Source organism: Peromyscus eremicus, chromosome X (assembly GCF_949786415.1).
Source record: "Peromyscus eremicus chromosome X, PerEre_H2_v1, whole genome shotgun sequence".
Taxonomy (NCBI): domain Eukaryota; kingdom Metazoa; phylum Chordata; class Mammalia; order Rodentia; family Cricetidae; genus Peromyscus; species Peromyscus eremicus.
Window position 1 is genome coordinate 89,312,743 of NC_081439.1, and position 23,227 is coordinate 89,335,969.

The following is a 23,227-nucleotide window of genomic DNA, read 5'->3' on the forward strand; positions in this document are numbered from 1 at the left end:
TTTGAAGGTTTGGTTGACCTATTTATGCTACTACCTTCCTGTGACAGTGTAAGCTCTTTGGCTTATTGGAGTTTGATGAGAATGCAAACATAACATAATTCTAGAAGTTAGAAGATCTGAATTTTACACAGTGGCCCATAAGTTCTGGGGAAAAAAATCTATCTATAATTTTAGTAGAGTGAATGCCTTTGAATACATTTTCTACATTATACTTGAAGACTCATGTTTATTTGGTGAAAATTACATGGTGGCTAAGTGTATACAGGCACTGATGGAAATGCTGTGTTTATTGTGATTCACGTGGCACTTTGGATGGATGTGTAAAATGTATTTTAAAACATATCCTTTATTTTAATAGAGTATTCACAAATCATTTTTATAGTTGCCTGTATTTCTGGACTTTACAGCTTCCCCACACTCTAGATTCTATCCCCCAATAAGTCAGTGATTTGGGACAAGTTGCATCCCAATCTGTAGATAAAAACTGGATCACCTGTTCCCTAGAGTGGCAGGGAGAAACTAAGTGGATATAAATGAGCTATGAAATTTTCCACATATCCACAAATATTATCATAATCTGGTTCTGCACAATCGAACTAGCTTTTGGAAACCCTCCAATGACACTGTGGGGGAGCCTTAGCATTAAATCAGTGAAGGAAACCTCTTCATGGTCCCTCAGAGATTTGACCAGTCCCTTTCTGCTTATTAGTAGTGAGCAAAGCTCCTTCCAGGTTGTTCTCATCACTTTGCTTGTGCTCTGAAGTCATAAGAGTAAATTCTACACTGCTTAATTTTAAAGGAAACAGATAAAACAGATAACATCCTCTGTGGACTATTTGTCTTTCAACAATGCAATAAGCAACTTACTCTTGTTCCCTTCTCAGGAGAGCATGTACAGCTTCCACTGCAATCTTGGCCCCCACATGGCTCTCCATAGGATTTCTTCTGTCCCTATTTAAAAAAGAGAAAACATTAGTAGATCATGTTAACCAGGGAAAAACATTACGCCAGGGAACCTAACCTTTAGTCACATTCCTTAACCAAGTAATGGACTAATGATTTCATCCAATGATGTCATTATTTGAAAGAAAGACTCCTCTATGCTAGTGTGATGGCTATTCTTGGTTGTCAACTTGACTATATCTGGAATGAACTATAATCCAGAAATGGAGGGCACACTTGTGATCTGAATCTTAAGGCAAGAAGACAACATGCCTTTACTCCAGATCTTGAGGCAGAGAGGTACACCTTTAATCTGGACCACACCTTCTACTGGAAGCCTAGATAAGGACAATGAAAGAAGGAAGGGTTCATTTTTCTTCACCTGTTTGCCCTCACCTTGCCAGCACATCCAGAAGACCAGGTGAGACACCCAGGCTCGTGGACTGAGTAGCTACTAGATTCTTGGACTTTCCATTCACAACCATTGTTGGGCTTGTTGGACTTCAGTCTGTAGGTCATTCTGATACATTCCCATATATTTCTCAGTTTGACTGTTCTTAGGCCACTCCTGAGAACTCACCTTGAGGTGGTCCCTAGTTACTTCCATGTTACATTCAGCATCAGACATTATCTTCCACCACCAGAACACAAAATCTATTTCATTAAGGATGCCATCTTTCTTGGACAACATTGTAATCTCAATACCTAAAGCAATGTGATGACCCTCAAGTAATGATTAATGACTACCGGATGAAACCATGACATAAATCAAGACTAACCTTGAAGACTTGATTTTAACATGTAGGTCTTAGTGTTTTCTAAGTCCTCTCTCTACCAGATCCTCAATCCAAGGACTCCAAATGGAGGAAAACTGTCATTCTGACCTTATCCACTTCGGAAAAACAGCTAAACATAAATTCTAAATAATATCTACAACACAAACTTTATCTCTAGAGTGGATTTAGTATCATTCGACTTTTTGTTGTTGTTGCTTAATAATGGTCATTTTTTCCCCCAACGAGAAAGGCATATTTATGAGCTGACCTCACACTTAATCATCTTCCCTCTCTGTGTGTAATGTGTGCCTTTTCCTAATTCTCAGAGAACACTGTGAATTTTTCAGATGGTCTCTTATCTCTTTAGACATTCCCACAATATTTTATCACCACAACACCTCCATAATAAGGTAGTGATGGCAGAGCTATGACAAAATATTACTGTTTTAGATTCCAAACACCTTCCCAACACGAGCTGTTTTATCTCTCTTTTATGCCTTTGACATGCTAAGTGGTACTTTACACTTTCCAGTTTGCCCTCCATTTTACAGTATGCACATGGGAAAGTTTTTCATGAGAGTAAGAGTAAGAAATACTCTGAGAGGAGGCAGCTTGGAGCTGGGAGCTGGTGGAGACACAGAAGAAAATAAAAATAAAACCAAGAGAGCAACTCATTTCTATTTCATGTATTTATTATGTTTCTTTGTAATCCTGAAAAGAAAGTGATAGGTTTGATATACTGGTTCTAGATTTTACCCTTGATGTCATATTGTTTCATATGGAACATTCTTCTTCTTAGGATTATGGTTATTTTGTATTTGCTTGCCCATACATTCCTGCATTTTAAATCACTCTTCAGGGAATGTTTATAATTAATGGGAGGAGAAAACAGTTATACACGCTATTAAATGGGGAAAGTGATACCCTTCAACTGAGAATACTATGTTCCATTTCCACATGGCAACTGTTTGGTCTCCCATAATATTAGCATATCAAACTGGAGGCAGGGCCAAGCAACAGGGAAAATTTGGTCTATAATAGACGAAGAGCTTCCATATTTCTACTATAAAAGCCATGGAGCTCAATAAGATAGGAGAATAAAATGCCAATGATAGTAGCTGAGCCAAAATATAAGGAGCAGAAACTAAGGTTTCCTAGGAATTCTCCAGAACAAGCTGATAGGGAGGCATCACCGTTTTCTGTCACTGATAAAAAGAAACCAGAGAAGTCCCATTAGCCAGCTCTGGCAGTCTCCACAAAATTCTTCAATTACAGTGATGTAGGCAGAGTAAAGACCCCAAGAAAGTCGATCCTCTATCCTCAGTTTTCTCAGTAGTCATTTCTACCATTGAGTGCTCTCACCTTCCACTGAAATCCAACCCTCCGTTTACGCCTACAGAAAATTAAAACTATGAAGACCTTGGGAGATAGTCTAATGCAGTGTTTTTCTAAAACTCTACCAGACCAACATTATCACTCCTATTACAAATATTTATTATTTTCCTTTGTAATCCTGAAAAGAAAATGATAGGAATAAGTTAAAAGGATGCAAGAGGCTTGATCTGGTGGTGCAGGACTATAATGCCAATTACTTGGGTGTCTGAGGAAGGAAGATCACAAGGTTAAGGATAGTCTGAGCAACTTAATGAGATCTTGTCTCAAAATAAAAAAGTGAAAAAGTAGCTTAGAGATATAGCTTAATGGTAGAGTGCTTGCCTAGTATATGCAAGACCCTGGGTGTGATGCCCAGGGCAAAAAGTAAAGACTTTATCAATATTTTGAAACCCATATATTATGACCTAATTCTATTGTGAAGAAAAACACAGGTGATTTAAAATGAAACAATATGTATTTTGATATTGAAAATGCACCCATAGTTATAATGGAAAGTATAATGACATAGTCAGCGACTCACAGATGTGTATAGAATCATCACAAACACAGCACCTTGCTGAATTGGTGATGCTGGCCTATGGCATTGGTAACTCAAATATCAGGACTGCGGTTGAGACTGGTGACGTGAGTCTCTGAAGCAGTAAATAGCTCATTATAACACTGTGGAAAAAATGTCATCTTATGAGATCTCCATGAGTAAACTGGGGGTGAGAGGGGACAACAGAGGGGAAGGGATGGGGGATGAGAACATGAGGGAATGGGATGGTCGAGCTGGGGGAGGGAGAGAGTGGGAAAGCAATGAAAGAGATATCTTGATAGAGGGAGAAATTATGGGTTTAGGGAGAAACCTGGTGCTAGGGAAATTCCCAGGAATCCACAAGGATGACCCCAGCTAAGACTCCTAGCAATAGTGGAGAGGGTGCCTGAGATGGCCTTCTCCTGTAATCAGATTGGTGAATACCTTAACTGTCATCATAGAGCCTTCATCCAGTAACTGATGGAAGTATATGCAGAGATCCATAGCCAAGCACCAGGCCAAGCTCTGGAAGTCCAGTCAAGATCATGATGGGGAAATCTACAGAGACAACTGAACCAAGCTCATAGGAACTCACGAACTTTAGACCGACAGCTGTGGAACCTGTATGGGACTGGACTAGGCCCTCTGCATATGAGAGACAGATGTGTAGCTTGGTCTGTTTGAAGGGCCCCTGGCAGTGGGATCAGGATCTATCCCTGGTTCATGAGCTGGCTTTCTGGAGTCCATTACCAATGGTGGGACACCTTGCTCAGCCTTGATGCAGTGGGGAGGGGCTTAGTCCTGCCTCAACTGAATGTACAAGGCTTTGCTGACTCCCCATGGGAGCCCTTACCCTTTTGGAGGAGGGGATGGAGGTTGGGTTGCGGGGGAAGCTAAGGGGAAGTAAGAGGAGGGATGGGAGGGGGATCTGTGGTTGATATGTAGAATGAGTGGAAAAATTTCTTAAATAAAATCTATCATCTTGTCCCTTTTCAATTTGGTAGCTTTACTAAGGAACACTAATGCCATGGAAAATCATTTCAATATGTAAAATGTACCTATGTTCTGGACAATTAAAATTATAACCCATTTTCACTTACATGAATGTAAGTCAGAATAGAGTATAATTCATCATAGTGTACATCTATCCTTCAAGGCCCTAAATTATTAAGTGCTACTTTTGCCAGCACTTAGATAATCAAATATATGGTTGACCACTTCTAAAATACCTTGTAAGAGCAAAATCCTTGTGTAAGAGGCTCTAATGGAATTATTTTGGTTTGAGATATAATGGTAAGGAGCATATCCTAATACTTATGATCTTAATGCCATTTCTATCCCACTACTCCACATGTCAATGCCACATTCAAGTCTCATATCTTCCCTAGCTACCTCAGCTTCAGTGAAAAGCTACAGGAATCAATGCTCCTGTCATTGAACAAGCATCACATATTGTTATGGGACAGTCTTTCCAATGGTCCTTAGGTTGTGAGGCACAACAACTTGTTTCTTCAGCCAGAGGGTAATGTCTGTGAAGAAAAACCAAGCTTTTTTCTTCCAATATAGTTCCACAAGTGTTAAAGAGGAAAATCTATGTTGTATCTACTGCCTGCGGTATTATTATGTTAGTTAAAATATACAAATTATGGGCCCAGTGAAATGGCTCTTTGAATTAAGAAGTGTACTGCCAAGGCACCAACCTTGATGAACTGAGTTCAATTTCCAGGAACTACACAGTGGAAGAAGGAGAGAACCAACAGACTCCTAAAAGTTGTCTCTTGACTTCTACACACATGCGGTGGCATATGTACATGGGAACACATACACCTCCCTCTCTTTCTCTTAATATACATGTACATACATGAACACACAAAATAAATTAATGAGTGTAATGTAAAACATTTAAGTATAAATTATAGAGTTGATCAGTACAAATTTAAATCTCAGCTCTAATATTTGCAGGTGGGTGAACTTAGGGAAGTGAATTTATCTCTTTTTTAATTTATATATTTTATTTATCCTTTGAATAATTAACACATTCTTATTTTTCTACAATTACTCTTCCCTAGTGCATCCACATTGTCTACCTCTTAGCTTCATGTTCCTTTTTAAAATGGTTATTAATAATCACAGCTGACCTGAGCTCATGGGAGCACATGCACTCTGGACCAACAGTTAGGGAGCCTGCATGTGACCGACTTAGGCCCTCTGCATGTGTGTGACAGTTGTGTAGCTTGGTCTGTTTGTAGGGCTCCTAAGAGTGAGATCAGCACCTGTCCCTGATGTTTAGCTGGCTTTTGGGAACCTGTTCTGATTCTGGATTACCTTGTCCAGCCTTTATGTGGGATGTGGGGAGGAGCTTGACTTGATGTGCCATGCTTTGTTCAAGCCCATGGGAGGCCTGCCTCTTTCTAAAAATGGGGACAGAGGAGGAGTAGATGGGGAGGGGTAGATGGGAGTCAGAGAGAGGGAACTGGAGGTGAGGAGGGAGGGGAAAGCGTGGTCGATATGTAAAATAAATGAAAAAAATGTTAATAAAGTAAAATTAAATTAAAAAAATAATTGCTTGAGTCCAATTAGTGTTAGGCATATATGCAAGGGTGTGGGGCCACCCCCTGCTGTGTGGGCCACCTACCAGCAGACACATTCCCCAAAGAGAGTGATTCTCTTTACCTCAGCCACTACTAACTGCTAAGCTGCTCCTTTGCTAGGCATGGGGCCCTGGAGGCCCCTTATTCACCCATACTGGATTTTTTTTTTGCCAGCTTAATCTTGTGCAGGTCTTGTGTAGACAAGCACAACTGCTCTGAACTGGTGTATGGAACAGCCATGCCATCATTTCAAAGCTTTCCTCCCCATCTTCCAGATCTTGCATTCTTAACACTTCCTCTTCTATGAGGTTCCCTAAGCTTTGAAGTGGGTAAGTGTGTGTGTGTGTGTGTGTGTGTGTGTGTGTGTGTGTGTGTGTGTGTGGTGATAGCTCTCATATGCAGTGTTTTAATCAAGAAAACGGGAATAGGATGTGCAGTCTAGTCCAGTGGAAGATTCAGTAAGTATATAATACAAAGTACTGAAGTACCTAATAGCTTCCAGTGTTAATTTTCATCATCATGTTAATGTTCACTGTGTCAGACTACTCAACATTTCTGCAACATTTGACCTTGCCCCTCTTGAACTGACCACCAATGCGATATGCCCTGGTACTTTCACAGCATTTTATCAATTCAAATAGATATTTGGCTGGGTCAGAATGTCCACTTGGATTTGCACATGTTAAATAGTTTTAATATCTCTTCCTTCTCATATCCACCTCTTTGTAGATACTGTTTATCTGCTTTCTACCTTCATACCCCCTTTCCTATTTACTACAAACCAAACTTCTAGCTAGTTATTCAAACCCACCCTGAATACCATCTTCTTGATGAAGATATCAAAAATATATCCTCCCTCTTCTAACAATTTCAGTAGACATTCTAGTCTTCTCATTTTGAAAATTCCATTTTGTCCTAATTCACTCAGTTGGTTCTGCCCTCAGACTGGGGTCAGGATTATGTCTGCAGCTCTGAAACCAGTAACCAGCCAGGAAAAGGACGGGAAATAATCCCCCCCCCAAAAAAAACAAGTGAGTTTCTCATGTTACACCTGGCACTCCCACTTTCCCCTTCATTTAAATAAAGAGTTATATTACTTTGCTCCCCTTCACCAGAAAATATACGTTTCCAGAAATCATGGGTGCTTCTGCAATTCCTGATGTCTGGAATGATAACAACACAGAAGGAAGCAAGAGACAGACTATAAGGAGAGCTCAGCCAGGGTAAGCACAAATTACCTTTGTGAACAATTTTATTTATTTATTTATTTATTTATTTATTTATTTATTTATTTATTTTTAATTTTTTAAAAAAAATTTTAAGTGAACAATTTTATACGGTAGCTATCTTGGGTCACAAAAGCCTGGCTGTACAACATTTTAGTTTGTTCAGTCATTCAAAAAATTTATTAAATGTCTATTATGTGCTGAGCACTGCATTATATGTGAAGTGTAGAGGCAATATCACACAATCACAAGAGAAAGGGAGTTCCTATTCTCATGGTATTGATAATCTAGAGCAGTGGTTCTCAATCTATGGGTCAGGACCCCTTTTGGGGGTTAGAATGACACTTTCACAGGGATTGCATATCAGATATCCTGCATATCAAATATTTACATTATGATTCATAACGGTAGCAAAATTACAGTTTTGAAGTAGCAATAACATAATTTTACAGTTGGGGGTCACCATAACATGTGGAACTATACTAAAGGGCCAAAGCCTTAGGAAGGTTGAGAACCACTGCTCTAGAGTGAAATCACAGAGTAAAGAAATAAATGTGAGCTACCTATCTGTAAGTTGACATACATCATGAAAGTGAGTAGGAAAAGACAAGGAGAATAGGAAGTATCATGGTCAGAATGTTACTCTGTTGAGAAAATCAGAGAATACTTTGTTATGAGAAGAACATAGTGCTTCTTAAAGCAAAGTCCTTGGAGCTTCTAGGAAATGAACAGTTTTGTTCCTTCCTGCAGTTATAACCATTGTGAGGTAACCAAATCTCTTGATTTTTTTCCACTACCAGTTTAAGAAAGTTGAGACACTATAATTATTTATTTATATCTATGCCTACCCTTCTAGATGTTGAGTTTTTGGAGATGAAAGCCTTGGTTGGTTTAATAACAAATAAATCTAAATCCTCTATGTCTCAATGCCTGACATTATTTTTCAGGGCTTTGTGAGGTTTGATGTAATACGCCTAGTAAAATGCTGGGCATATATAAGATGCTCAATATGTAAGATGTTAGATGGGATGAACTGTAATTAGAGTATCTAATATTGTACAGAAGGTCCTTAAGAGGAGCTCACTCCATGACGATTAAACGTGAGGAAATTCAGGCTCAGCTATTATATGACTTCCTCAACATAGGAAGTCAAATACCAGAGTTGGGATAAGAAACCAGGTATTTTGATCTCTAGTCCCTCTTTTTCATCTTGGATTTATTGCAACTAGCTTCAAGATTAGACTGAAAATGAGCAGCCAGGGAAAACAAGGGAGAGTGAGAAATATCTTTGTATGCAGTTTTCAACATTATATTAGTTACTTCATACTATTACCTTACAATTACTGTATTTTCTAGACAACCTTCAGATATGAGGCTTATAACTAACTTAGAAACAAATGAATTTCTGTTCAACCATTTTCTAGATTGAAAAAACAACACCAATACTTATGAATTTCAGAGATGGTGTCATTTGTCATTTAGGTCACGAAGTGAAGACTTGAGGCTAGGTCTTCTCCTTCCAGCGCACAGCTAAGTGTGTAGAGGAGGAAGATGTTACAAGACAGGAAGATACTCTTATACTATCCATTCTCTGCTGTTGGGCCCAGGGTTCAGGAATCAAGAGAAGCTTCTTGGAGTGCATTAGACATATTCCTGGGGCCACATTCATCAGCATTGCCAGCGTGAACATCTGCAACACACTAAGCTAAATAGTTCATGCCTTTTATCTCATAGAACTGTGGGGCAGGCATTGTTACTATCATATTTCATAGAAGAAAAAACAGGTTTGAGCAGTTAAACAGACATCTGTCCAAGGCCACAAGGTTTCAGTCCCAAGTTTGGTTCCAAATCTCAGAGCTTTTCTGCTAAATCAGATCCCCTTTAAAAACGTCCTAATGTTCCTCCATATTGTACTAATAGTACAGAGAATCACTATGACTTTGGACAGCTATAAAACAAAAGCTGCTCAATGAAATATAAACAAATACACATGTTAAACCACACTGAGTTCTGTCCCAGGTTTAATGTGTATTTCCCTTTGAAGAAAAGCTCCCCATGATTTTATGAATGAAAGACTGAGAAGAGAAGGAAGTGAGCTGTAGGAGCTGGCTCCTCACCAGATGGGACTTGTCACCCACATTTTATCTTAAAACGAAGCTGACGCCAGACACTGCTGAGAAGTTCTAAAAGGCACTTCTCTCTAACATCTGCTCAAGTGTTTTCACACCAGACACAAACATAGCAGACAGGGTCAGGGAGTCAGAGAAATGAGCATTCTGGATTGCATAAGAAAAGCTCTACATATCCAGAATGAAGTAGGACTTATAGGGATGTAGCATTGCTTGGATAGAACTTAAAAGTTGCCTAGCAAATGCTTAACATACAATCTAAATGTTGCCCATGATGTTTTAAATAGATGCTGCTTTTCCCTTTGTCAATATTGCTGAGAATCTATGAAAGACAATATTTTCCTAAGCCTAGTTACTGGTCATGACTAAGGGATGCTCATGTGTTAAGGTTGCAAGACACCTGAGGAGGCAGAGGTCCCATAATTTGCAAATAATTAGAGTGGCTAGATTTAGCAAATAAAAATTTAGAATGTCAAGAATATTTTAGTAACATATATGCCCCAAATTATAAGTATGTTCCATGCAATATCAAGGATGTACTTACACTAAAACTCTTCTCATTATTCATTTAAAATTCAAGTGTAACTAGCTGTCCTCTAGTTTAAGAAACCATACAAGTAGTATCATGACATTGGTGTGTCAAGCTCAGTTGTGGTGTGTGTCAAAAGTAACATTCAGGAAGAAAGTATAAACTCTGTAACAGTAATTTGGGAAATATAGGAGAGGGCTCAAGTTTCTTTTCATAATAGATCAGTTTTTATTCATTTATGTCCTAATGTAGTATGAAAAGTAGGCGGGAAAAAGTAAAGTTATAACTATAATTTTAAGGGTTAAATTTGGTAATTTATATCTAAAACACAATTGTTTATTGAATACCTGCTATGTCTCAGTATCTTTAGTAGATTCTGGGGATCTGATGATGAATAATTGGATATGACCTGCACGTGAATGTTTGTAACTGTTTTCTTCATGTGGAAATAGTCCAAGTACCCATTAACAGGTGAATGGATAAAGATATTAGGATGCGTTTTGTAAAACGACGTAGTATTTATCAATAAAAGAAATAAAATATTTATTATATACATACATATATATAGACACACACACATCACACACACACACACACACATACACACACACACACACACACACACATATATATATATATATATATATGTCCACAAAGTTAAGCCTCATGGTTATGTTGAAAGAAACAGAAACAGAAGAGCATTGTTTGTATGACTCCCCTTAGGGGAATCTCTAGAATATACAAAGTGGATACATGTCCATACAAACCAGAGTAGTGATTACTCCTTCTGGGGCTGGAGGATGGAGGCAATTGGTAGCATAAGGGACTTTCCAGAATGGCAGACTGTGTTCTATGTTTTATTTGAGGTAATGCTTTTTATTACACACCTCTGACTAAATTTCTATAATCATATTTGCTGTACATTTATAATCTCTGTGTTTTGTTATTTGTAGACTATATAATGTTAACAAAAAATATAGTTCCTGCCATCATGGAACTTATAGTCTCTTATGGAATAAACTTACATAAATGCTTAAAGAATAAGAATTGTGCTAAGAGTAATGGAAAGAAAGTCAAGATGTTATGAATGTTTACAATTTTAAGACATGAAGACATGTACATTTTTCCTTCATTAACGAAATAAGTGTTAGTGAGCTAGGGAGATAGATCAGTTAGTAAAGTGTTTGCTGTGTGAGCATAAGGACCTAAGTTTCATCTCTAGCACCAACAAAGAAAGCCAGGCAAGGCAGCACATGCCTGTAATCCTAGGGAAGGCATAGACAGGCAGGTCCTTGAAGCTGTTTCAAAAAATATGTCAGAGCACAATTGATGAAGAGACCCAATGTCAACCTCTAGCCTCCGTGTGCATGGGCACTGACACGCACGTGTGCCCGTGCATGTGCACACACACACACACACACACACACACACACACACTCACATACACACATCCCCTAAATAAAAACTATTTACTGAGTACTACTTTGTTTTAGGCACTGGACCTGAACTTAGGTGCATAGTGTTAAATAAAGCAGACTTGGTGCCCTAAGCTCAGGAACTTATATTTGACACTGGAAAAGCAAATGATACTCTTTCAAGGATATGTGAACATCCAACATGAGCATCTGGCCTCATTTGTGGGACAGGAGAGGTTTTATATTAGAGAGTGTGGTATGAAGCGTGCAGAAATGCCAGTTAGGTCAAGGGATGAGGCAAGGCAAAAATCATTCCAGGAAAGAGAACATTACGTGACAGAGAGCACACCATGCAGTGAAGTAACAGGTTATAGTAACCTAAACAAGAAAGGCAAGGGGAGGATGACAAGGGTTCATCTTGCATAGGAAGGCAAAGAAACATCTTATGTTTAATACATGAGAGGGAGGAACTCACTAATTTTGGTCAGAGAGTAATGTGGTCAGATTGAGGTTTTGTAAAAGGGAAAAAAGAACACGTTTCTGGTGGTGGTATGGATAGTAGAGAGGAGGAGGGAAGACTAATTAGGGGACTGCTACAGAGATCCACATAAGAGAGGATCGCAGCCCGAGCAAGGGTTATATGGGAGTTGGCTAGAGAGAGGAAGTGGACTTCGGAAAGTGTTAAATAGAAAGGATGCAACTAGAAGCTGTGCAGGGTTGAACCAAGGTTCCCTCACACCAAGATCACCTCATTGTTTTGAAGATAAGCTTTAAGGCACATTTTCCAAATGCAAAGGCAGACTATTAGACATTATAGGAAAAATATTATTTTTTTAAATTATTTTAAAGCACATTTCCCTGAGGAACTATAATCCCAATAAAGGAGATAATTATTATGAAAATAAGAAAGTGGGAAGCATCTTTCTAAAGCTTAGGTATGATCATGTCTTCTCTCAAAGATATTTGAAGAATACTCATTACCTTTGAAGTTTGAAACCCAGGAATGTAATTTAAAGACCTCTAAATCAGATTTGACTTCCTATTGCAGTCCTATCCCTGACCTCCTGTGTTCTGGTCATAGGGGTCAGTGGTGGTTTGATTGAGAATGTCCCCTATGGGCTTCTGTATTTTGAATACTTAGTTCCAAGTTGGTGGTGCTGTTTGGGGAGGTTTAGGAGAGGTATCCTTGCTGGAGACAGTACATCACTGGTGATGGGATTTGAGAGTATGTATCCTTGCCCCATTTCTAGTTATTCTTTGCTTTGCTTTTGTGATTAAAGATGTGATCTCTTAGCTTCCTGCTTTATCTGCCTGCTACCATGCCTCCTGTACCATTGTGGACTCTCCTTTTAAAATGTAAGCTAAAAGAAACTCTTCCTTTAAAAAAATTACCTAGGTCTCGAAAAACCAAAAAAAAAAAAAAATTACCTAGGTCATGTTGTTTTATCATTGCAACAGAAAAGTAATAAATAAAAAGCCTGTTAACCAGCTATTCATTTTCCTGGAGTATTTTTCATACTCCATCCACTGCTTGGGAAATCTTAGTCATGTTCTCCCTTTTTCAATCTCCGGTAATAGTTTTATTATAACAACTTTACTGGGGTGTAACTCATATACTACATTTCTCACATTCTTAAATGTCACCTTACTTCTTTTCCAATGACTTTTAATGTTTAATTAAAACATCTATCACTCTCGCTAACAGCCTTTCTTTTTGACTACTTCAGATGAACTGCGATGAGTATTTTCCAACTAAAACCTACAGAATGATTTCAGGTGCTTAGACTGAGTTGTTTCCTCAGCTGTGCGATGTGTGGAATGGCTGTGCATGCGCTGCTACACCCTGAGAGCTTATCTTGCTACTGCTAGACTTTATTTACATGGTAAATTTCATGTGCTTTAGTGGCTTGGCCGAGAATATTACTGCTCATTTATTATATGATGCCCTTAGGAAATCTTGAGGCAAGTTGAAAACAAAATCTTTTAGTGTTTCTAAGTGGGAGCTTATGTTAGGATAGAAGACTTGACTATCTCTCCACAAGTTGAAAAATATCCTACAGGAACAGAGAAGATTGGAATTCCAGAACAGACTGTTTCCTCTGTGATTAAGTCTAAATGGCCAAGAACACTGCCATTTCTGCCTTTTGTATCAGGAGGAAGGAATCTAATGAATGTCTAGTTGAGAAAGACAGGGCGTCCATGTGTAGTAGCAGGAGACTGACTGGGAGACAAACTAGGTTACTTCCGTGAAGATAGTGAGTCATGATGAGATAATTTGTAAGTCTGTAAGTGTTGAGAAAGCTAAACGAGCTTCAGCTTGCTCAGAGATGGGGGAAAGATAACATTGGAAAGGGACTCTGCTACAGAAAAACAGAATGGCTCATAGGAAATCCACTAGAGTGACCCTGTCTGTATATTTTAGTTAAATAACCTTATTTAAAACTCATCAGTGATTTCTAAGACAGTTTGAATGACTGAAAAAAAATCAGATCTCTTAGAATGTCTCTGAATACCCATATGTGATCTTTGCCAAAGGTACAGCTTCATTTGGGCCTCTCTTCCATCACTTAATTTTCATTTCTTGAGTATGCAAGCCCCTTGTACTGTTATAGCACTTCTATATATTCTGATTTTGCCAGATAAGACTACCATATAACACCCTGGAGTGTATATACCTAAAGGAAAGGAAGCCAGCATAAGTAAGGCACAATACAGATAGCTGCACACCCATGGATAATATGGCACTATCCACAATAAGAAGTTATGGAACCAGTCTATATGCTCTCAAAAGGTAAATAGATAAAGGAAATGTGGTGTATATCCAGAATCAAGAATTACCCAGCCAAAGAAGAACAAAGTTGTATCAGTTATAGGAAAATGAAACTGGAGTCATCATATTAGGCAAAAGAAGCCCAACACAGAAAGACAAAAAAGATGTGCTTTCTCTCATACATAGAATCAAGATTTTTAAAACAGGAAGGTCAAAGGGAAGATATTACAGTAAAGTGGAGATGAATATGATCCAAGTATTACTGTGTATTAGAGATTTTGTATAATTGATATGCCATGATAATGATGGTGGTTGTGATGGAAACCAAATCCATACTTTATAAAATTGAGGAGATAAAAGAAAGTAAAAAAAATCACACAAATAAGATAACTAAAACACTCCTGAACAATAAAAGAACTGCTGGAGGTCTCATCATTCTCTTTTTCAAGTTGTACTACAGAGCTACAGTAATAAAAACAACATGGTATTGACATAAAAACAGATTATTTGATCAATAGAATCAAATTAAAGATCCAGATATAAATCCACATACCTATGGACACCTGATTTTTTTTTTTGAGATAGGGTTTCTCTTTGTAGTTTTGGTGCCTGTCCTGGATCTCACTCTGTAGACCAGGCTGGCCTCAAACTCACAGAGATCCACCTGGCTCTGCCTCCCGAGTGCTGGGGTTAAAGGCATGTGCCACCATGTGCAGTACTTATAGGACACTTGCTTTTTAATAAAGAAGCCAGAAATACACACTGGAAAAAAGATAGAACCTTCAACAAATGGTGCTGGTCAAATTGGATGTCTGCATGTAGAAGAATGTAAATAGAGCCATAATTATCACCTTGCACAAAACTCAAGTTCAGTAGATCAAAGACCTCAATATAAAACCAAATACACTAAATAAAATAAAGTATTATATATATAATAAACACTAATACACTAAATAAAATAAAGTGTATATATATATATATATATATATATATATATATATATATATATAATAAACCACATAAAGATGGAAATTACACAGAAAGTCTGGATTATATTTTCTTAGGATTTTTTAACTGGAGAGAGACATTTGATTATAAAGGCTGCTGAAGTAAAGCAATATGTATAATTTAAAGGTATCTTGATTTCAAAATTTGGATCTAAGGATATGTTGCTTTGGAAAGGAGGCTCTGCTTTTGTTTCCAGAGGAAGCAAAAGGTTATGGATTTGTTCCAGGTTAAGATGGATCAGATTTGATCAAGCAAGACCTCCTGAACTTTAACAGATCATACCTATCAACAAAGGTTATAGTCAGTCTTTCATGAGTTGAACATTATCTCAAATTTTCTCAGGATCCACATAAGATTACCAGCACCCCCAACCAGCAGGAAGTAGTATGAGACGCTATAACCAAATTGCCAAAATATTGTTTATAAATGTTTATTTTTATTTAAAGGGAGTTGATTATAAATGCAATCTTTTTCTAAAAAAGAAAAGGGGATAGTATAGATATGATAGGATATAAGGGTAGATTATTGAATCTACTTTTTTTTTGGCTTTTTGAGACAGGGTTTCTCTGTGGAGCTTTGGAGCCTGTCCTGGAACTCACTCTGTAGCCCAGGCTAGCCTCGAACTCACAGAGTTCCGCCTCCCTCTGCCTTCCGAGTGCTGGGATTAAAGGCGTGAGCCACCACTGCCCAGCTGAATCTACTTTTAAAGAGCAACAACTTGTTTAAAATGTTTTACATTGCTATAGATTTTAATTTATTTACACAAATTTAAAGTTAATTTTGTTTTACTGTATGTATATTTCTACTCTTGTTTAAGGTATTATGTTTGCGCAGATCATTTAAAATTGTAATATATAATTAAGAAATATAGATTAATAATTAGTCAATCATGATAATCAAACTTATAGCCATGTTAGTTAAGTTTTCTAGGTATGCATAGATATATTTCAGTTAAGTAGGTAATCTTCAAACATTTCAAAGACCTACAGAATATGGCATTTAAAATGTTTTAAAAACTTATATTGTTCTGGACAATGAGACATATCTGCTCCTGGCAACACCAATTACTTCAAGGAGGATGATGGGCATCAAAGAAACTCATTATGGACTTTGCTCTCTTTGCAGTGAAAGTTAGCCACTGGGCAAAAAAGTGCCCTTTCGTTGACTGATTGACAGTATGTTGTATAAACTGGACATGCAGGACTCATAGGAAGGTGACCATTGAACTTTGCAAGATGAGATGGTTCTTCAGGTTCCTGTCAGACATTCTGCAAGACACAGGGAGAAGCAACTGAGAAACTATAGGTCTATAGGCTGAAGATGGATGCCCCACCATAGTAGAGGAACTTTGGATGACTGTTCAGGCAGCCAGCTGTCCCTATCATTTTAGATTTTTGGAAGTTGCTTACAATGCACTTCCTATTCACGTAGGTAATATTATATCCTTCTGGGGTCTTTGATGTAAAGACTAAATAGTTATAATTTTCCTTGGTTATGATAAAAGATAAATTAGATATGAAACCTTAGACTCACAAATATAAGATAGAATATTTTCTTTAATTTTGCCAAATACAGATAGACTAGATATTATAACTGTAATTGTTGCTTGATAATGGTTTGTTATATATAATTTTACTATGTTAAAGTTAAAACCTTTAAAGTTAATAAAACCCAAAATGGGAAATGCTGTGGGAAAATACTCTTGTACACTAGTTTAATAAAATGCTGATTGGCCAGTAACCAGGCAGGAAGTATAGGCAGGGCAAGCAGACTAAGAGAATGCTAGGAAAAGGAAGGGCAGAGTCAGGAGTCGCCAGCCAGACACAGAGGAAGCAAGATGATGAGGCAGAACTGAGAAAAGGTACCAAGCCACGTGACTAAACATAGATAAGGATTATGGGTTAATTTAAGTGTAAGTGCTCATCAATAATAAGCCTGAGCTAATGGCCAAGCAGTTATAATTAATATAAGCTTCTGAGTGATTATTTTATAAGCAGCTGCAGGACCACATGGCCAGGCAGAACCAGGGAAACCTTCTGACTACATACACTCAAACCTGATAGTAAAGAAAGTGGGAAATAGCCTTGAGTACATTGGCACAGGAGACAACTTCCTGAACAGAACACTGATAGCACAAGCACTAAGATCAATAATTAATAATTGGGACCTCATGAAACTGAAAAGCTTCTGTAAATCAAAGGACACTTTCAGTTGGATAAAGAGGCCGCCTACAGAATGGGAGAAAAATTTTTTCCAACTCCACATCCAATAGAGGACTAATATCCAAAATATATAAAGAGCTCAAGAAACTAGATATCAAAAATCCAAATAATCCAATTAAAAATGGGGTGTCGATCTAAGCAAGTAATTCTCAACAGATGAAACTCAAATGGCTGAGAAACACTTAAAGAAATGTTCAACATCCCTAGCCATCAGGGAAATGCAAGTCAAAATGACTCTAAGATTCCATTTTACACCCATCAGAATGGCTAAGATCAATAACACAAGTGACAGCTAATGCTAGCAAGGATGTAGAGCAAGGGGAACAGTCCTCTGTTGCTGGTGGGAGTGTAAACTTGTGGAGCCACTATGGAAATCAATATTGCAGTTCTTCAGAAAGTTGGGAATCAATCTACCTCAAAATCTAGCTCTACCACTCTTGGGAATATACCCAAAGGATGATCCATCCTACCACAAGGACACTTGCTCAACCATGTTCAATGAGGCTTTATTCATAATAACCAGAAAAGAACTGAAAACAACATGTATATCCCTCAACCAAAGACTGGATAAAGAAAATGTGGCACAGTTACACAATGGAGTATTACTCAGCTGTTAAAAATTGACATCATGAAATTTTCAGGCAAATGAATGGAACTAAAAAAACTCATCCTGAGTGAGGTTCCCCAGATCCAGAAAGATAAATATGGTATTTTTTCACATATAAGTAGATATTAACTGTTAAGTAAATGATATCCAAGCTACAACCCATAGATCCAGAGAGGTTAGGTAAGGAGGAGGAGTCTGGGGGGGGGGCGCACATGAATATCTCTAGGAAGGGAAAATTGAATAGATTCTACAGGTTGACTGGAGGTGATTGGGGATAGGCATGGGACTATCAGGTGGTGGGGGAAGTAGGGTGGAGGGAGAGAGTGCAGGGAGAGGTGGCTGAAATTGGGGAGCATTTAGGGGTGTTGGTGTGGAAACCTAGCGCAGAGGAAACTCCTGGGAATCTATGAAGTTGATCCTAATGAGCACTCCTAGTAATGGGTAATCATAGTATCAACTGGCCATCTCTTATTGCAAGACAAGACTTCTAGCAGTGGGATGAGGGCACATTCAGTTCAGTTGGTGGCCAAGTAGGTCCTGTGGAAATTTCCAAACAACCCAGGCTGTTGCTAAGACAAAGGATTACTCTTTGCAAACTGACATTGGGCTCCATTGCCAAGGACAACGCACACAACTCATTGAACCTGGAGAAGCTGAGCTACTTCCTACATGGAGCCTTATCCCCTCTGTCCTATTCTCTTTGGTGTGGGAAAGTACTTTGCAGTTTATCAAAAGAGAAACATGGACACCAACAAAGGCACAAAACCTTTGACCTATAATCTATCCTTCCTGAAAAATATGCTAGGGCAACAGTGGCACAGAACTTGTGGGAGTAGCCAAATAATGTCTGTTTTGATGTAAGGCCCACTCCACAAGAAGGAACCCATACCCAACACTGCTTGGGTAACCAAGAGCCAGAGAATAGATATCTCAGAGATCTAAGGTAAAACCAAACACTACTAGTCTACAAAAAAAATAAAGTATCAATAAAATGATCCCTAATGATATTCTGCTATATTCATAGATCAGTTCCTTATTCAGTCATAATTAGAGAGGCCTCCTCCAGCAGCAGATGAGAGTAGGTACAGAGACCCACAGCCAGACATTATGCAAAGAGAGAGTCTAAATTGGAGATCTTCATCAGATACTCCCCTCAGAGCTCAGGGAACCCTGCAGAAGAGGAGGCAGAAAGATTTTGAGAGTCAGAGGGGATGGAGGACACCAGGAAAACAAGACCCTCTGAATCAACTCAGCAAGGTACATGAGAGCACAGACACTGAAGCAGAAAGCACAGGGCCTACATGGGTCTGCACCAGGTCCTCTGCATGCATCTTAGAGCTATCAGCTTAGTGCTTTTATGGGGCTCCTGACTGTGAGAATGAGTGTGTCTCTGACTCTTGTGTCTGCTCTTGGGACTCTTTTCCTCCTGTTGGGTTGCCATGTCCAACTTTGATGTCATAGTTTTTGCTTCATGTTATATTTTATTTTGTCACGTTTGGTTGTTATCTCTTAGAAGCCTGTTCTTTTCTAATGAAAGAAGAAATGAAGTGGATTGAGAAGGAAGTGGAGGTGGGAGGAACTGGGAGAAGTAGAGGGAGGGGAAACTAAAATCAGGATATATTATATGTATGAGGAAAGAATCTATTTTCAATAAAAGGGAGAAAATCACACAAAGTACAAAACCAAGTCCATAGCAGATCAAGACCTCAGTTTTTATTTGCCAAGAACATGAAGTTATTTCTACTTCATTTTATTGCTGAAATTTTAAGACAAAAATTATTTCAGAAGTGTAGTTTTATTTGCATCATGAGCAAGGCAAATCAACTTGTCATGTATGCCTGGATTTCTAAAATTAGAATGAACAGCCCTAATCCCTTTCCATCTGCAGAAAATAGAAACTAGTCAAGTAGTCTACTTTGTTAGTAGAAACTGACTTTAAAAGCATCTCTTTCTCTCTCATACACATAAGAGAGAGAGAGAGAGAGAGAGAGAGAGAGAGAGAGAGAGAGAGAGAGAGAGAGAGAGAGAGAGAGAGAGCCCTCACACACAAATCATCACATGTCAAAAACAAAGTCAAATTGCAGGTCAAATACTTTGCAATTAGCCAAACCCACACACAGAGTGGCCCAGGATTTCTGTCTCTCATTCCATGTGTTAGTACTTTAAAACTCATCTACTTTTCTTTCTATTTCTAGGCAAAGTGACACAAAAATGATTTTAAAAAGCCTGTTTGTGGTAAAGCTGTAGTTACATCTTCTGTTATTCATTTATTTATTTATTGGGTTTTCCCGAGACACGGTTTCTCTGTGTAGCTTTGCGCCTTTCCTGGATGTTATTTATTTATTTATTTTTTACAAAACATAAAATACCAAATCTCACCCGAGAAAAAATAGATAATGTAGAAAGTTCTTTCCCTATTAAGGAAATGGAATTGAGAGTTAAAAATATCCCCATAATGGAAACTTCTGGGCAATATGGCCTCAGTGTTTGTTTCTATCAAATATTTAGGAAAAAATTCCTGTCTTATACCAACTCTTCCACAAAGCTGCCTGTGGGGGATTGTTTCCTATTTTACTGATTCAAGTAGAACTATTATACAGCAGTCGTTTTTAGAATTAATTCATGCTTAATTAATCATAAATGTAGTGGCAAATGGTTTCAGGTTGTTGGGGCAGGAGGGGAACATAAATATATTTCCAATTTTAAAGTCTCATTTTTGTCATATCTAACTCTGTGGAGAGTAGCTGTTGTTTTTGTTTATCTCACCCACTTTCCATTCCTATTTCTTCTGAGCATTTGTATCCTGTCATTCTTGGATGTGACATAGGTGTGGCCATGCATGGCAATATTTTTTAAGATACATAGGTTAAAAATTCTTAATAAAATTTAGGTTTCAATTTCAGCAACATAAAAGTGATGGGCATTATGGACAAATGTAATTTATTTCAGGTATTGTAAGTTGGTTTAACAACTAAAACAATGAATGTTATCAGTCATACTTATGATCAAAGAAAGAACTGCATGCGACTGGCTAAAATCTAAGTAGATGTCAAAAATGAATTTGAAAAAAAAATTCTTTGTTCTTGGTTTAAAAAAAAGCCCAAAGCAATGTAAGAAGTAAAAGGTACCATCTTCAACCTGCTGAAATATATCTTCAAAACCAAACCACAACTAAACAGGGTAAATCTGCAATAGCAAAACCAAAACCAAACCAAACCAAAACAAAACAAAACAAAAACCCAAACAAAACAACAATATTGCAATTAGCATTATACCAAGAGATGGAAGACTTTAATACTTTGGCCATCGAGACTGAGAAAAAGACAAAAATCTCTGCATTTCTATCACATTTTCATTTTCATTTAACATGGCGCTTGTTCTACCCAGAGCTACGAAGCATGCAAAGAAGATAGATTCAGATTTGAAGGGAAGAAGTACAAAAGTCCTTATTCACAGATGACACAAACTACAGAAAAGATAGTATGAAATCTACAAGAGGGGTATCATACATTCAATGTAATTCAAATTTTAAATGGCAATTGGAAGTATCTGACAGAGTTAAATGACTTTTGAGAGAAAAAGGTTTAAGTTACAGCGATGAAGATATCTGTGCTAGTCAGTGATTTTGCTGTAATTAATACACCCAAGAAAAACAATGTAAAGGAGGCAAGGTTTATGGTGGCTCATACTTTTAGTTAGTCATTTCATGGTCACTTTATTCCATTGCTGCATGCTTGTTTTGAGGCAGAATATCATGGTAGCAGATAGAGGGGGTGGGGAGGAACTGACACTATATCCAACTGGGTACCACTTCATTTGTGTTCCACTAATGAATAATGCCATCACATTATGAATCCATTAATGTATGAGACCACAGGTGAGTTTATTAATATTGACTTGTATAAGATCAATAAAACAACCAGTTGTATTTCTATATGCTAGAGTACCCTGTCAGTGGTACCCATGCCTTCAATACAAAATCTTTCATGAGACATGTCAGATTCAAACCATAAAAAAACTACCAGTTTAAAGACTGACACACATATATCAGTAGAACAGAATAGAGTGTCTAAAAACATATCTACATATACATTGGCAATTGATAATTTTATAAAGATGCAAAGGTAGTTCAGAAGAGAAAATAGTCTTCAGCAAATGCTGCTAGAACAGGTGGGCATTCACATACAGAATAAACAAGTAATGAATTTGGATCTACACCTCATGCTACGTACAAAATCAATTCAAACCATATTACAAGCATAATAATGTAAGCACAAAGCCTTAAAACTTTCAGTAGAAAAATTAGGAAAACCATCTTTATATTCTTATATTAGGTAAAGATGTTTTATATAATACTAAAAATGATATATGAGACATACTGAGAAACTGGACACCATCCAATTTTTTTAAAATTACTTGTGCTAGATCTGATCATTAATCGTCGTCAACTTGACTGGGCTTAGAATCATGGAAACAGATCCCTGTGTGTATCTATAAGAGTATTTCCAGAAAGGTTTAATTAAGGAGGGAAAACATACCCTGAATATGAATGACACCATCCCATGGGCTGTGCTGGTTAGTTTTGTCCATGTGACACAAATAGAGTCATTTGGGAATAGAGAACCTCAGTTGAGGAATTCTGTCCACCAGATGGCCTGTGGCCATGTCTGTGGGAAGTTTTCTTGATTGGCCATTGATTGACCATTGACCATTACCGTGTGTAGGGACACACCACCATCCCTGAGCAGGTCGTCCTGGGTTGTATAAGAAAACAGGGTGAACAAGCCATGTGGAACAATCCAGTAAGCAGTACCCTTCCATGGCCTCTGCATCAGCTTCTGCCTCCAGGTTCCTGCCTTGCTTGAGATCCTTTCCTGATTTCTCTGGATGATAGAGTCTAAACTCTAAGCTTTTCCCCTATGTTGCTTTTGGTAATGCTTTTTTTGCACAGTAACAGAAGAAAACTAATATAGCCAGGTCCTGAAGTGAATGGAAAGGAAAAAGCAAGCTGAGAAAAAGCATACACCTCTCTTTTCTGACTATAGGCCCAATGTGACCTGCTAACTCATTCACTGTCTACCATCCCATGACCTCCCTGTC

General features: G+C 38.0%; 1 long non-coding RNA gene across 1 annotated transcript in view; it reads right to left on the minus strand.

The window, feature by feature from the left end:
• Positions 1-866: 866 nt before the first annotated feature.
• Positions 867-23,227, minus strand: part of LOC131899937 (uncharacterized) — a 130,403-nt gene continuing 108,042 nt past the window's right edge. The window contains exon 3 of the long non-coding RNA XR_009376152.1: positions 867-951. This is a non-coding gene — a long non-coding RNA (uncharacterized LOC131899937). The remainder of the gene's footprint in view (positions 952-23,227) is intronic.